Below are 15857 nucleotides of genomic sequence, written 5' to 3'. Positions count from 1 at the left end.
AGGAAAATAGAACAGATGCCCTGCAAAGTCCTAAAATGGCCTAATTATGCTCTAGCATTGCTCTAGTCAATTTCTGACAATGAGCATCCTTCTTCCCTAAGTTAATAGACAAAATAATACATCTTTTGTTGAGAACATACCTGCAGCAATCATCTGGTATCTGTGATTCATCTTCAGAGCAATCCCTTAGAGGGTTAATATTACCATCCCCATTTGGTAGATGAGGAAACTGAGGCCCAGGGAAGAAAAATACCCAAGATCTCACAGATAGTAAGAGGTAGAATGAGGATTTAAATCCAAGCAGTTTAATCCCAATCTATGACTGTAATTGTCTATTTTTCAAAAGCAAAATCCCCCACTTATATAAATGGGTGTGGGATGTAAGTATGGTCATTATTTTAGATAGAAAAAAGCTTTTTTATGTGTTACAGAAGCAAAGGTGTAAGTAGCACAGGGAACAAGGTGATTAACTCTGGGTTGATGGGCCTTATCAAAGAGATCGTAGCAGGAGAAGCAGGGATTAAGATGATGTTTGGAGTTCCTGCTGTAGCTCAGTAGTAATGAACCCAACTAGTGTCCATGAGGACGTGGGTACCATCCCTGGCCTGGCTCAGTGGGTTAAGGATCCGGTGTTGCCATGAGCTGTGGTGTAGGTTGCAGATGCAGCTCGGATCCAGTGTTGCTGCGGCTGTGCTGTAGGCTGGCAGCTGCAGCTCTGATTCAACCACTAGCCTGGGAACTTCTATGTGCCGAGGGTGCAGCCCTTAAAAAGAAAAAAAAAAAAAAAAAAGTTTGTTAGGCACAAAGGACTAGGAAAGGGAGTCCAGGCAAAAAGGACATATGTGCAAAGTCTGGACAGCACTGCAGAGCGTGACGTGTTGGTGTAACTGGAAACAGACTGGTTTAGCGGGCAAGTGAGGCACAGGTGAAGAAATGAGGCTGGCCAGGTAGACAAGGCTGATCAGACAGGGACTTTGGGAGAATGCTTTCTCCCTGGTTGGGAGCAAAGGAGTTTCATCCTATGATGTCAAGTCACTAAAAAAATTCTAGGCATCCAATGTGTGTGTGAGGACGGCAATGACATAGCTAGCCTGTCATTGCAAGCGGAAGAAACTACAGTGTTATCTTCTAGAGCAGGGTCACCCCACTTCATTTTGCCATTAACCAGTATGGCCATTTCAGAGGAACACTCACGGCCAAGGGGGCATTAAATGAAGTGAAGTTTCCTTTAAAAGCCTCACACATTTTCCTCCAAGCCACTCAACAAGAAAACGGATGCTTTGTTCCCGCTGTCCTACAGTAACAATCCTTCCTCCACCTGATTCCCAGTAATTTAGAACAGCCCCATTGTCTCTTTTTCTCAAATTACTTGTCTGTGGTGCAATCAAAATACATTTCTCAGTATTTTTATGTGTGATTCAAGGTTTCAATAGAGAGTTGACTTTCCTGGTGCAAGTGAGTTGACAACCTAGAAAATCCTCCCACTGATTCTAAATAGGGAGCTGAAGTCTTTTCGCCACTAGCAGGTCAAGTTTGTTTGTTTCACACTAACAAATTGTGTGTGTTTATACAGATATGTGGATATACAGAGTTGGGTATGTATCTATATACAAATTCGCAGACCTATATGTACATACTTTATTTTTAAGCTTTATTCTTGTAAGCCAAAGGAAAATATTATCCTAACATTCGATATTTTTTAATTTATGGGTTAGCAATACATAATTAACAGGGTTGTTCTAAGACTTAAATGATGTGACATAAAATAGGTCTAACACAGCCTGACCCAAAGCAGGTGCTTTCTCACCTCTACCTCCCTCAACTTTAGCAGATTATAATGGAAATAAAGAACTCCACACTATATTTGTCTGGATAATGTCAGGCAAAGGATAGAAGCCTACCAGTGAAAAAGAGGGGTTTTTTGTCCTCTGTAGTAAAGAAGTTCAGAAATGGCTGGAGCCAGAGCCCCCACTGGATTAGGTGTCTTAGAGATCTCTCCCCCTCCTCCTTCTTTCCTTCCTTCCTCTTCCTTCCTCAGTGTTGGCTCAATGCTCAGGAGTTTTCTTCCCAGAAGTGACCAACACAGCTGCCAGCAGTTCTAGACTTAAACTTTACTAACTGAGCAGTCTCCAAAGGGAAGAACACATCCTTCCAAAAGCTTCATTGAGAATGTCCCCCAAAGCTGGCATGACCTAAAAGCCATGGAACTTCTAAGAATCACTAGAAAATTATCATCACAGCCCCTTTGTGTCAAATGGGTAAATTACGCCTAGAACACTGTATGGAATTCTGGTCAATTCAAATGTAGAAAAATATGCTAAGTATTCAAAAGAGGACTCCATATTGTGTCATAACATAAGGATTTGAGTCTAGCCTAGAAAAATGAGGGCTTCAGGCTTGCCCATAGCAAGTCTTTCTGTAGAAAAATAAGGGGGAAAAAATCCAATGGCCAGTGCCCTTAAAGGGGGAGAGACAGAAGACAGACATGGGGCAGGGTGGGGGGAAGAAACTCATGTGAAGACAGAGGCAGAAATTAGAATGATTCGGCTACAAGCCAAGGAAATTCAAGAATTGCTGGCACCAGCAGAACCTGGGGAAGAAGCATGGAACAGATTCTCTCTCTGAGTCTCCAGAACCGTGAGAGAAAACAAAATTCTGTTGTTTGCAATCTAGTTTGTGGTGATTTGTCTCAGCAGCTGTAGGAAACTAATACAGATGGCAATATGTTGCAACATAACGAAGATTAAAATCCTCAGCAAAAGATTTGTTTCATTCGCTCTACTTTTTCACACCCTTGGAGAGGCCAATTATCAGGCTGAGTGCTTATTTCTTCTGTCAACTTATAAGATTATATGAAAATTAAATCAAACCTTTTAGAACTATACTGGATATTCCAAAGTGTGTTGGGTTAAACGTGAGGGTCTAGAAAGATGGGTTCTATGGTGAAGTAAGTTTAGAAAATCCTACCTGTATGACTTTTCTTCAGAAGACTCGCAACACAAGTTATTAGATAAAAGACAAAATGAAGACTTGTAATTTGGAATCTATTTAGTTTTATTTAATCTCCAAATTTCTTTGACTATGACATATTTTCTCCGAAGAACTCCAATTCATATCTTGTAGATGCTTGCATGGGTTTGGAGCACAGTATGAGAAACACTGCAGTATGCCATTGGAAGATACTCTGTCTTCAGGGAATATACACCTAGGGATTACTTGTGTCACTATTTATGTACGATAAAATGGAGAACACTTGGGAAATCTGCAGAAATTATCACCCGTCTTCATGGTAGTGTTCCTGCTTTTGCATCTTGCCCACGTGGCTTCTGTTGAGTAGAATTGAAAGAGCTGTGTGAATGGAGTAACAGGTTTGATAAAATGCGTGCTACACCCCCCAAATCCGGGAGCAACAGAAGTTCCCCTGCCTCCAGAAGGATGGCAGGAAGGAAACAAACTTCTGCTAAGACGCCTCCGTATTCTGGGCCCCATGACAGATAATTTCAAAACGTTATCTCATTTCACTGAAATCTTTGTGGTCTTAATGTTTGTATCTTAAAACTTACACATGAAAAAGATATTTAAGTATGAACATATATTTCCTTTAAAACCAAAACCAGCTTAACATTACATTATTTATTAGCACTTTTATTGGCAATGGAACATAAAATGAATATTTAACAGTCTAGACCAGAATCCCAGATCATAGATATTTCAGATTAGAAGGATTCTTTCAGGACTTTCGTCTCATTGAACTATCAACTGTTAACTGTTTCCCTGCAACTCTGAGCTATGTATGAGCTAATTCATTCATTGGGGTAGCTCTGAGAATATAGCAGTGAGAGTAAGAGACATAGTCCTTGACTTCCTGGAGCTTGTGTTCTAGAGGAGGGAGACTAAGCACAAACAAAGAAATGAGTGTAAATATATGTAAAGCAATAATAACACCATGAAGAAAAATTAATCAGTGAAGTAGAATAGAGAGTGAGGCTTGTTATTTAATATGCATGGTTAGGGCAGACCCTGCTGTACAAGGGACTTTGAGCAGAACCTGGTGGTTAGGATAGGATAGTCAGGACACCTGAGGACAGAGAAGGGAGTACCAAGCAGAGGAGAACAAATGCGACCAGCCTGCCACTGGCAAGGGAGAATACTCAGCATATTCATGGAGTAGCAAGGAAGCCCCGTGTAGCTGCAACAGTCATTAGAGGGTAGAGAAATAAGAGATGAGGTCCATCAATGGAGAGTGGGAATGAGGACATAGATCATGTAGGGACTTCACAGGACATGATGGTAAGACTTAGACTTGGACTTGACCCTGGAGTGAGTGGAGAAGCAACCTAAGGCTTTTAGCAGAGGAGTGGTATGTACGTGTGATTTATATTTACAAATATCATTCACGTGGAGATGATGACTACGGTATGGGAGCAGAGACTGTGGATTTGGGAAGACCTGTTAGAGACTGCTAATCCGAATTTTTCTAATTGAGAGATGAAGGAGGCTCAGTTCAGGCTCTTGTTGTAGAGGTGTTGAGAAGAGTCAAGGTGTTTTGGAGACAGAGCTGATAGGATTGGCTGATGAACAGCCAATGATGAGAGAAAGAGAAGTGTTTTTGTGAGGTTTAAACCTAAGCGTCTAGAGAGATGAGGGTCTATTGGGTGAGATAAAATGAATGAATAGGGGCAAATTATTTTTTCCTTTTCTTTTTTTGTTTTCTTTCTTTTTTTTCCGTGATGGAGGGTGAGCAGGTGGAGAAGGAAGAATCAACAGTGTGGTTTGGGACAGCTTCTGTTTTAGATGCCTTTTAACTTGGAGGTGATAAGTAAGTAGGCAGGCAGTTGGATCTACTAATGCAGTATACAGGATAGTCTAGGCTTGGAGTCAGCTGCTTACAAATGATAATTAAATCCGGAGTTCCTGTTGTGGCTTAGTGGTTAACGAATCCGACTAGGAACCATGAGGTTGCGGGTTCCATCCCTGCCCTTGCTCAGTGGATTAACGATCTGGCATTGCCGTGAGCTGTGGTGTAGGTCGCAGACATGGCTCAGATCCCGTGTTGCTGTGGCTCTGGCATAGGCTGGCGGCTACGTCTTCGATTGGACCCCTAGCCTGGGAACCTCCATATGCCTTGGGAACGGCCCAAGAAATGGCAAAAAAAAAAAAAAAAAAAGAAAAAAAGAAAAAAAAATCCATGAGATCACTCAAGAATTGAGATTGGACAGAGAAAAGTAAAGGACAGGCAATTAAGACTCAGGGTACATCAATGTTTAGAACATTATTTTAAATTTATTATTGGTTCTTTATTGAAGTAAAATTGGTTTGTAACATGGTATGAGTTTCACATGGACAACATTGTATTTCTACCTCTGCATCCCTTTCAGCCTGCTCACCACCAAAACTTAAGATTTCCTCCATCACCAAGCAGTTGATCCCTTTATATGTTCCCCACCCCCCACCTCATTCCTTCTGGTAACCACTACTCTGTTCTCTATATCTATGTGTTTGTTTGTTTGCTTGTTTGTTTTTGGTTAGCTCTTTTATTTTAGGTTTTCATTTGTTATTTTCATAGTCTGCATATGAATGAAATCAAACAGTGTTCCTCTTTCTCCACCTGACTTATTTCACTTAGCATATAAAAATGGAAGACCATTTTTATACATGAGGGACAAAAAGGTATGGTACCTTAGCTTGGGTAGTAGGGCTGGAAAGTGAGCAAACCAGGGTACTTTATCAGAGGCAGTCAAGTTCCTCATCATGTAGCATATTATACTCCTATCATGAGAAAGTTTAGCAGGGGATCTAGAAAGGCTGTGCCTGCCTCCTGAGGATGTGGTACATCTGAGGGGACTCTAATGAACCCTGATGAATTGGCAAGAGCCAACATTTTTATTCTATTTATGTATTTATTATTTGCCTTATCCATGGCATGTAGAAGTTCCTGGGCCAGGGGTCTAACCCAAGCCACAGCAGTGACAATGGTGGATCTCCGTGCCACCAGAGAGCTCCAAGAAGCAAAATTTCATTTCACTTCATTTCATTTCATTTTGTCTTTTTTCTTTTTAGGGCCACACCTACAGCATTTGGAGGTTCCCAGGCTAGGGTTCAAATCAGAGCCGTAGCTGCCAGCCTACACCACAGGCACAGCAATGCAGGATCCAAGCTGAGTCTTCAACCTTCACCACAGCTTATGGTAATGACAGATCCTTAACCCACTGAGCAAGGCCAGGAATCGAACCCGTATCCTCATGTATACTTGTGAGGTTCGTTGACCACTGAGCCATGACAGAAACTCCAAGAAGCAATATTTTAATCACACTGATTTCACTAGGCATATAAAGCCAGATATTCTTTTGATTTCTTGGGATATAGAAAAAAGGTATGGATTCAAGATCATAAACATTATATATATATATTCATTTATATCATATATATGAAGATATAATAGATATTCCTTTATATGATATATATGATATATAACATATATATTCCTTTATATGATATATATGAATATATAACATATATATTCCTTTATATGATATATGATTCAATATATATGAATATATAATGTATATATATTCATTTCTGTTGAATATATGCCATCATTTATTGAGTGCTACTTCACCAGGCCCTTGGCTGATCATTTCTGTGCTGTATACTTTCCATGCCTCTCCATATCCACTCTCCATCTGGCCCTCCCATCTCTGCTCTGTTCCCAGGAATACTGATCAGTGTGGACCTCATCACGTGACTCCCGTGTCCTCTGTTCCACACAACTGTCCTTGCTCTTCACCCTTCCCACTCCGCTCACCTCGGCCCTCTATGGCCTAAGAATACAGTACCAGCCCTTGAGGTGCTGACCCTACCGCCTCCTCACAACTTTGTAAATTGTCCCTTTCTTCAATTTTCTTCCAAGTACTCCTGGTTGCATGTATTATCTTTTTCCTTTGGGAGCCTTGAGTAATAGCGCTTTTGAATGTTGTCTCCTTAGCCCCTCACCTTCACTGTGTCATATGACATAGGTATCACTGTACAAATAGGAGAAGAGCAGGCATTTGCCTGAATTCACACCAAATGGGGCAGAGTCAGCATTTGAACCCAGGTTTGTCTGACTCTGATGCCTGCACTCTCAAACATTTCATCATATTGCAACACAAAAGCACTTCTAGCCAATAGTAATGACAACATCACAGGCAGTTACAAAGTTATTGATGAATCAATTCACGGTATATATAAAAAGTGAAAAAAAGAAGTTCCCATTGTGGCTCAGTCGGTTGAGAACCCGACCAGTAGTCATGAAGATTTGGGTTTGATCCCTGGCCTCACTGGGTAGGTTAAAGATCCGGCCTTGCTGCAAGCCACAGTGTAGGTCACAGATATGGCCTGGATTCAGTGTTGCCATGGCTGTGGCATAGGCCTGTGGGTACAGCTCCAATTTGACCCCAGCCCAGGAACTTCTATATGGAAAAAAAAAAAAAAAAGTGAAAAAAGAAAAAAAAGAATGACTGACTTGTTATATGCCAGCATTTCATAAGCATTAGCTCATTTGATGTTTACTCGAATCCCATCATTATCACCATTTTAGAGAGAAAGAAGGTGAGGCTTATCCTCTAAATATTTTTAAAGGAAAGAAGTTTCACAGAAAAGCCTCAGTGAGCAACTTGGCTTTTAGTAAAGACACGAGGGTGACACACAGGGAGAGAGATGCCAACATACCCCACAGCAAACCAATTAATAACTTAGTAATGTTTTTACTCAAAGCTCCTTCTGGTCTACCCTCCTTGTGGGGGCTCCCAGCTCATCCTTCTCCACAGATCCTGTGCTCCACTCCAACCCCCCTGCACTCCTCTCTCCCAGGTCCCCTCCCTGCCCCAGCATTCTGTATACTTCCCCCATTTGGACGAATATCAATGTTCCACCCCAACCATATACCCCAAACTGCACACTTCAACCCCATCCTTGTTAGTCCTGGTTAGGATTGTGGATGAGTCTTCTCTTTAGCATCATCTAACCTCTTACGAGAGTGGTTAGAATTATCTATGATATATCATTTATCTACCCTCTATCTATCATTCTTTATCTAGGTATGTATTTGTGCATATCTATGGATATATTTTGAATTATATCAATGGTTAGTTTCCTGAACAGTGTAGAGTGGGAGATGTAACTTTCCAGCTAACAAGTTATCCTGCAACAATTTTATGAATGTGGTTGGAAGATAAAAGAAAAAGAAAAAAGAAAGAGAGATTTAGGGTTTATATAATTCCTCAAGGTCACAACCAATTAATCGCAGACTGGGATGCGAATACTCCAAAGCCTTTGTTAACTTTTATGTTACATTGCAATGAGAATACTTAGGCACAAACATGTTTTTTTTTTTTTTTTCTCATCGATGAGAGAGAAGAAATTAGTCATATTTAATATACAAGTTAAGCATTTTGAACAGATTATACTTCTCTGCCTGGAATGCCATAAAGCTGACCACAATGTCCATGGACACCGTGTGCTGACTACTTCTGTGGTTGATATTATCTATCAGCAGAAGCCAATCAAAGCTTGGCTGTTGTCTCTTCAATGCATCTGATAACTACTGTGACTTGCCAATCATTCATCATGCCCCATGCCCAGCACTGAGGTGGGAACCCTTGTGTGGGACATTGAAAATGTAACACATGTTCTCATTCTCTGCCTTTAAGATTTATATTGCTGAGGAGTTGAGCAGAACATATGAAACAATGATTCACTGTGTAAGATAGTACATACTTGTGTGCCAAGTTGCATTGTGAGCTACAAACATCAAAGGAAAGAAAAATGGGTTGGGGTGTTCATGGGTGTTCGTGAAGGAGCTGGGCTGACATCCTTGTTGATGTAGCTGTGATTCCTCTCTTTCTGGCTTCCAGAGATTAATTACTAGAGGTTAATTGTTAGATATTCATCCTTCAGTCCAACATTCTTTGGAAATAAATTGTTAAGTAAAAATGGTTACTTTCTAAAGGTAGTAATTGTTTTAAGCAACGTTTTTCAATGAGTGCGGAGGGTTTCTTGCCACCTCAGATTCCAAAGGAGGTTAACCAGAGCAGACGCCTCCTGAAAGCTTCTTCCACAACTCACATTGATCATTTGCCATTCCTCAGCAGACCTCAGAATCTCAGCTCTCTTTAGACTGCTTAGCAGTCATGGATCCCCAGGCTGTAAGGAAAGCACAAGCCTCCTCCTTGGCTCCCCTCCTCAGCCCTGTGCTTTGTTCCTGCCCGGGGTTGAAGTGCAGGCAATGCAAAATAACGAGTTCAAAATTTTCATGGGTGCAGGCTTTTCAGACTCTGATCATGCCTAGTGTGTGGCCTGTCGGGATGATAGTAGGATGTTTTATTCACTTGAGCGGAGACTGTAGAGTATAATTCAGAAACCCAAGCTCTTATGGAGTCACCAATAGAGAAATCATTGTAGGGGAGAAAAGAGACTTTTTTTTCTAGTGTTACTTCTGAACTTTTTCCCTCTCCTCCTTATGAATCCTTCTGCTCACCCAGAAAGAAGCAGAGTCATCCTGCCAATTCCTCCCTAAGGAGGGACCACCTGATTTGCTCCACATGCCTGACCAGAAAATCTGAATATGCACGAGCATGTCTCCATGGGAGCCGAGGGCTGTGAGAGCTCAAGGGTAGGACCCATTCCTCTGTGTCGGCCAGATGATGTCAGTATCACAGAATGTTAGCACATTTATAGGGGGAAAAAAAGGACATTTTGGCTCTCCTTTTAAAACTAAAGCCATAGCATAGTCCATGGCAGTCAAGGTTCAAAAGGCTAGCAGCGCAATTAGTCTTTTAAAGTCTCAGCAGTTCATATGGTTTAGCAATTTAAAGAATGGCATTAAAATGCCATAAACATAATCCACAGAATGAAGTTTTCAGAGCTGTTTGGTTTTAGTTTTTGTTTTTTTGGCTTTTAAAGAAATGAAGCCCTTGCCTTTATGAGTCTTTTCACAGGGATTCCATTTCAGAAGCCTGGGTTTTAAAGAAATAAATAAAGCAAATTCCAAGGCACATTGAGGTCTCACCCCACTCCCATGGAGAGGTGGCATTGAGAAGCTGATTGTGTCAGAAGTGGGGAACGGGGGGGGGGGCATTAGCAGTCACTCTTTTTCATGTAGGGGGGGCAGTGGCCTATATGGTGAGACTTCTAAAAACTGTAGGGCACACAACCTTTCCTAAAATTAATCTTCCATGCTCTGCTCCTGCTTTAAAAGTCATGTCTTGTTTCAAAGCCAAGATTTTCCACATGCGTTTCCTGAAGCCCCTGGCATTTTTATCAGTGCCTGTGGGGCTGTGGAGGAAGCCAGACGGGTGGTCTCCTGGACCCCTCTCTCATTTTATTCCCATTTATTCCCATTTTGTTTGAAACATCTACTAGCAAATGGATTGAAATATTTAATTTACAAAAATAGTCTTGCTAAAAAGTAAAACTGAGAAGAACAACAATAAACCACCGCCAAATTTAGAAAACTTCTGAGTCCAGTTGTCACTTTCAGTTGACAGTGTATGAACATGCCTGGTGCCATGTGCAGTGAGAACTCTGGGTGGAGCATTCACAGGGGTCACACCAGTGACCTTAGCAAAGAGCAGGGGTTTGAGGATGGAAGCCCCAAACCCCAAATATGACGGAGGGTGGTAATGAGGAAGACTGGGACCAGTCAGAGGTCAAAAGGGATGAGGAGGACCAAGACGGCTAAGCTCTAGGGAAGTGACACATTTTAGGGACTTGGTAGAGTATGCAGCATAAGAACCTGGAAATATCCACAGAAGACGCTAAAAGGGTCAGAGAACACTGGAAAGAGATGATATGTAATATGAAATGGAAAATTCAATTGAAATGCCATGTAAACCACCTCAGATATCAAGTAAGAGGAGAAGCCGTCAATCAAGATGCCAAGTTCAAAAGAAATTGCTTGGAACCATGTACATGACTGGGGGCTTTCACCCACTTCAAGAGTATAAAGATTCTCCAAACTGGAAATGAAGAGAAAGATTTAAGAGTAAGCTTTAGAGAAAGAAAGCTGCACTGTAATACCCTCTACCTCAGGGCAAGGGTGAGACCCAGCTCCTGACTTAAAATCTAGGGGGAGGGCTTTCAAAGGAGACCACTCAGAGAATGCGATTTTGCCTCTGAGTTTGGGAGGCTCCTCTGACACATACCAAGCCCCTCTGGTGCTCAGGGAGAGTAGTGGGAACTGCAGCTAGGATATAACGTTGTTTTCCTCTGACTGCAAGTCAAGACCTGTGATGCCTAAGGACAGGGGGAGATTCCAGGGAAGGGACACCCCCAGTCCCAGGTCCTTTTATGTGGGATTCTAAAGACGTGCCTAAAAGAACTTCTGCCAGAGGACAAGGGAGTTGGGACTGAGAGCATCTGTGTAAAATGAAGCACCAGAAAATCGGAGGTGGGGGTGGGGGGGATCGGAACAATAGGCCAAAGGTGAGGAGAAGTGTTGTCTGATACAGTCCAAGGGGCTGAGTGGGCTGGAAGCCTGGAGGACCATCTGTGAGGCTCTGAGAACAAGAAGGCAGCCTACAGACAGGACAATCAAGTTGATTTTTTCTTACCCTTTTATCTGTCTTTCCTGTTTTCAGCCTGAGTCAGAAAGAACAGCTATTGAGTGACAGGAAAGATTGGCAAGGAGGCAACATACCCATCACACTCTCTTCTCCAAAGACAGACTCGTCCAGGGCCAGCTCTAGCAGAGGGAAAACAAGTCTTATTTGTGCATGCAAATTGTAGTATTAATTAATATATTATGACTGAAGATTCTAATTTCTGATATAAGACTTAAGACATTGTGGATTTTTTGTAATAAAATTAGAATGACCTTGGGAGTTCCCTGGTGCCTCTGGGTTAAGGACCTGGCATTGTCACTGCTGTGACTCCACTTGACTTACTTCTCTCAGGAAGACTATTCGGAATTTCTCAACAACGGAAGTCACAGTCACAGAACAAACAAACAAAAAAGAATAATTAGCTTCAGGAGGAAAAAAACCCCAAACATACAAATATTCATAAGACCAAAACAATAGGTACAATATAACAACACATCATTGATTTGACCCAGGATGAAATGGGACTGGGATAAATGGCTCAAGAATTATATGGAAAAATATCGCTTGTTGGCCTTTTGGCTACGATCAAGTGTAGTACCTGTTCTTACCAGTTTGGCATGTGACTGAGTCCTCTATCCGAGGACAATGTATTATATGGATTTGGGGAGCAGGGAGTTGGAATAGATGCTTGCCCCATCCCCTCCACGTATCACCTATCGACCTGGAATTGCAGTACCTCAAGGATCAGTGTACCCCCTCGCATAAGGATAGTTGCAAACAGCACGTTTGGCTTCCTCTCCTTTTCTTCCCGCTTTGCTTCTTTCCTCCGGTTCTTCTTTGCGGCGCTTGCCTGCGAGGGCGGTGCTGTTTTTCTCGCGCTTTCCCGCGAGGTTTCGCGCAGCCTCCGCTCACCCTCCTGTGGGCAGAGCGGTCTGGGATGTTTTCTCCTCACCTTTTGGCCTCGCGTGAGGGACTTGCAGCAGGTGGATGGCTGTCTTTACTTTGAATATGGTGTTGAGTTTCATGGTTTTTAACCAAGGGACTGGTGAGTGTCTTTATTATTACCACGCTATTGAGGGGCTGTCGCCGGTCCAAGGACAGTTTAGGGTAGCCCTTAGAGTCGCGGCAACCCCAAATCCAGGAACTAGTTTTATCCAGCTTTGCGGAAGTGATGTCTTCAAGTAACGGAGGCTTCAGTCTCCTTCGAGGCACCATGTTCGCCCCCAATTCAAGCCCCCCTGACCACCAGGTGTTCACACCTTCAGTGGTGCGCACCGCCAGCCTGTGGCTTCCTCGGGTGCCGCCGTGGTTGTGGTCACAAGGAACCCGGGCCTCCCAGCCCTTCCACATTTCCAGCCTCTGACCCTCTAAGGCTCTCTGGATTCGCTTGGCCCTCTTCTCCAACCCGGCTCAGATTTCTGAAATCTTGTTCTTCTGACCATCCACGCCACTCTCAACCTCCCTTCTCTTTTTGTTTTATTTTTTTAATTACTCAGTGAATTTTATTATATTTATAGTTGTACAACGATCATCATACCTTCTCTTAAATACAAAACAAAAACGAACAACAAAAACTTACAAGAAAAAGCATCTGAGAACCCTGTTTCCTTGGGGTTTGAGGAAGCACTTCTCATGAGCTGTTTTATTCATAAAATATTTCATCATATTTTATCAGAACAGTACACAGTAGTCTAGAGAAAAACATCTAGTTCTCTTCCTGACTCACAGATAGGGGAGGAGCTTGTGCATCATGGATACTGGGGGGTGGAGGAGGGGAGGCTTGAGCATTTCTGGATCCAGCAAAAAAGCAAGAGTGGCACTGATCATTGTCAGGTCAGGTTTCCACCTTCTCACAGGCAACACCAAGGTGCAGTTACCCATTCATGTGCTTAATAAGCGCCAGAGTTGAAGTCAATGATAGTTTAGAAGACAAGCTCAGGCTCCATCCCCTTCCTAACTGGGTGATGGCAGCAAAACCACTTAATCCCTCTAAGTCTCTGTGTCCTTACTTTAAAGCAAAAAATGATACCAGTCCTGACCTCAGAGAGTTTCTGCGAAGATTCAGTAAGCCAGTGATGTGGGGGTTCATGTTTTATGCTCTGAGAGCATCACGATGAATGCCCCCAGCTGTTGTTTGGGATCCACTACCATATATTTCCACAAGCCACTCCCAGCCAATGACCAAGCAAGGTCATTGCAGGTACCAGTGCAGGTCATTTGAGATATGAGACCTTTCCCCCACGAAAAGATCACTTTGGTTCAAGAGTCACGTTGGCTTGGCAGAATAATTCTTGGAATTGCACTACTGCTGAAGACCTTCCTAACGGATCTCCCATCCTCCCTGGCTTTTCCACAGGTGTCAGAACATCACTGTGGTAGGAAGATGACTGCCACTTTCTGCTGTTTCCTCACCTTTTATCCTTTACAGGTTTTTCACCCTCAAGAATCCTTTTTCTTTTTTCCTAACCTTAGTGTATGCACACAAACACTGTTGGTAAAAACCAGCATGTAGTATGCATAGATACACATACCTGAACAGCTATCTCTGGTATATAGTACATGCTTTATAGATGGCATTTTTTATTATTAACAAATAGAGTCATAGGTAGCAGAAACATGAATACTTTGGAGAATTCAGAGACAGAAAAAGGCATTTCAAACCAAGACATTCAGAAAGACTTCATAGGTGAGATAGACTTAGAGGTAGCTAGAAGAATCTCTAAAGTGAGGTTTATTGAAAACTGGGGACAGGTAATTTGAGCTGGGAAAATAATAAAAGTAGAAATACCAGGGCTGGGGAATGGAGATGCTTCTAGATTGGCTGGAGTATAGGATGCATGTGCTGTTGTCACACTCATGTCAGTATGGAAATGTAGACTGAGGCAAAACTGTGGAGTGGATTTTATATTAGTCAGTTTTGCTGGTGTACCAAGCAAATCCCAAATCTCAGTGGCTTACAGAAACAGACATCTGTTTCCCATTTGTGTTCCATGTTGGTAGCTGTGGATCAGCTGCTATGGCTCTTCTATCATGTGTCCTCTCATCTTATTCTTCGAGTCAGACTGAAGGATCTGCTTCCACTTGGGAAACCTGGTTTCCCAAGGCAAAGGACTGGCAGAAACATATGATGATTTTTGAAGCTCTCTCCAGAGACAAGACATATATCTGCTCATATTCTGTTGGCCAAAATAAAGCCTATGGCCAAGCCTGACATCCATGGGCAAAGGATACCCCTTCAATCCAGGAGGCACTAAAAGTCACATTGCCTTGGATAAAGATATATAATCCTCTCTCAGGAAAGAGGCCTAAGTAGTTTCTAACAATAAATAAACCTACTATAGGTGAGAAATTATTCCGCTGACCAACTGTAATATCTTTTAGTAGGCCAGTGACATCATCAGGGTTGCCTTTGGGTATGAGATGAATCTGGAATGGGGGGGGGGTGGAGAAAAGAATAAAACTGCATAGGTCCAGGCAGGAGACAATGACAGGCAGGCTAAAGTCGTGACAACTGGCCCTCTCTTTTGGGACCCAACTCTCCAGTCTTTATTCTGAGACCTACACAAGCAAGTGGAGGGGAAAATCACCTATTAGGGTGAGGAACAATGAAATCACTTTATGTAAGTATCTGGATATTGAGGAAAACAGGACCAGTTCTCAGGTTAGGCTCAGAAAACTATGAGAGAGAAGGTGATTTTATATTCCGACTCTACTCTCTTCCTTGAACCTATCTCCTCATGGACCTCACGATTTCCATCCTTGTTGGCCAAATGCTAGCTCACAGTGCTCTCATTTTGTCCCAGAGAGGCCCAGGTCTCCCCACCTATTGTCTCCCCAAAACCCTCCCTTCAACACCCACTGCCTCTGGCTTGAGCCTTCTGCCTCAACCTACCTTCTTCAAAGAAGCACTTCCCAATCACCAATGTCATCCCCATCATCAGGGCGTGGTTAGTTAACTGGCTAACTGTTCCCGCTAAAAACACTGTTCACTATAATGTTACTTTACTATCTTGAAATATTTAGATTTTGAATGAATGTCTCAGGGAGTTCCCTGGTGGCCTTTCAGGTTAAGGATCTGGCATTATCACTGCTATAACTTAAGACACTGCTATGGTGTGGTTTTGATCCCTGGCCCAGGAACTTCTGCATGCCATAGGACGTGGCCAAAATAATAATAACAATGATAAATGAATGTCTCAGATGGAGAATACCTTCGTATCCAAAAAGCAGTCTCTTACATAAGCCAGTTGAGGGAGATGTTCTTAAGCAAGGAAA

At 42.5% G+C, this 15857-nt stretch overlaps 1 long non-coding RNA gene across 1 annotated transcript in view; it reads right to left on the bottom strand.

Annotated features, from left to right (window-relative positions):
- The window catches only part of LOC102163534, a 59559-nt gene continuing 46735 nt past the window's right edge, over nt 3034-15857 (bottom strand). The window contains exon 3 of the long non-coding RNA XR_002339537.1: nt 3034-3326. This is a non-coding gene — a long non-coding RNA (uncharacterized LOC102163534). The remainder of the gene's footprint in view (nt 3327-15857) is intronic.

This window comes from Sus scrofa, chromosome 16 (genome assembly GCF_000003025.6).
Source record: "Sus scrofa isolate TJ Tabasco breed Duroc chromosome 16, Sscrofa11.1, whole genome shotgun sequence".
Classification (NCBI taxonomy): Eukaryota; Metazoa; Chordata; class Mammalia; order Artiodactyla; family Suidae; genus Sus; species Sus scrofa.
The sequence above is the reverse complement of the archived record's forward strand: the minus strand, read 5'-3'. Positions and strand labels throughout refer to the sequence as shown.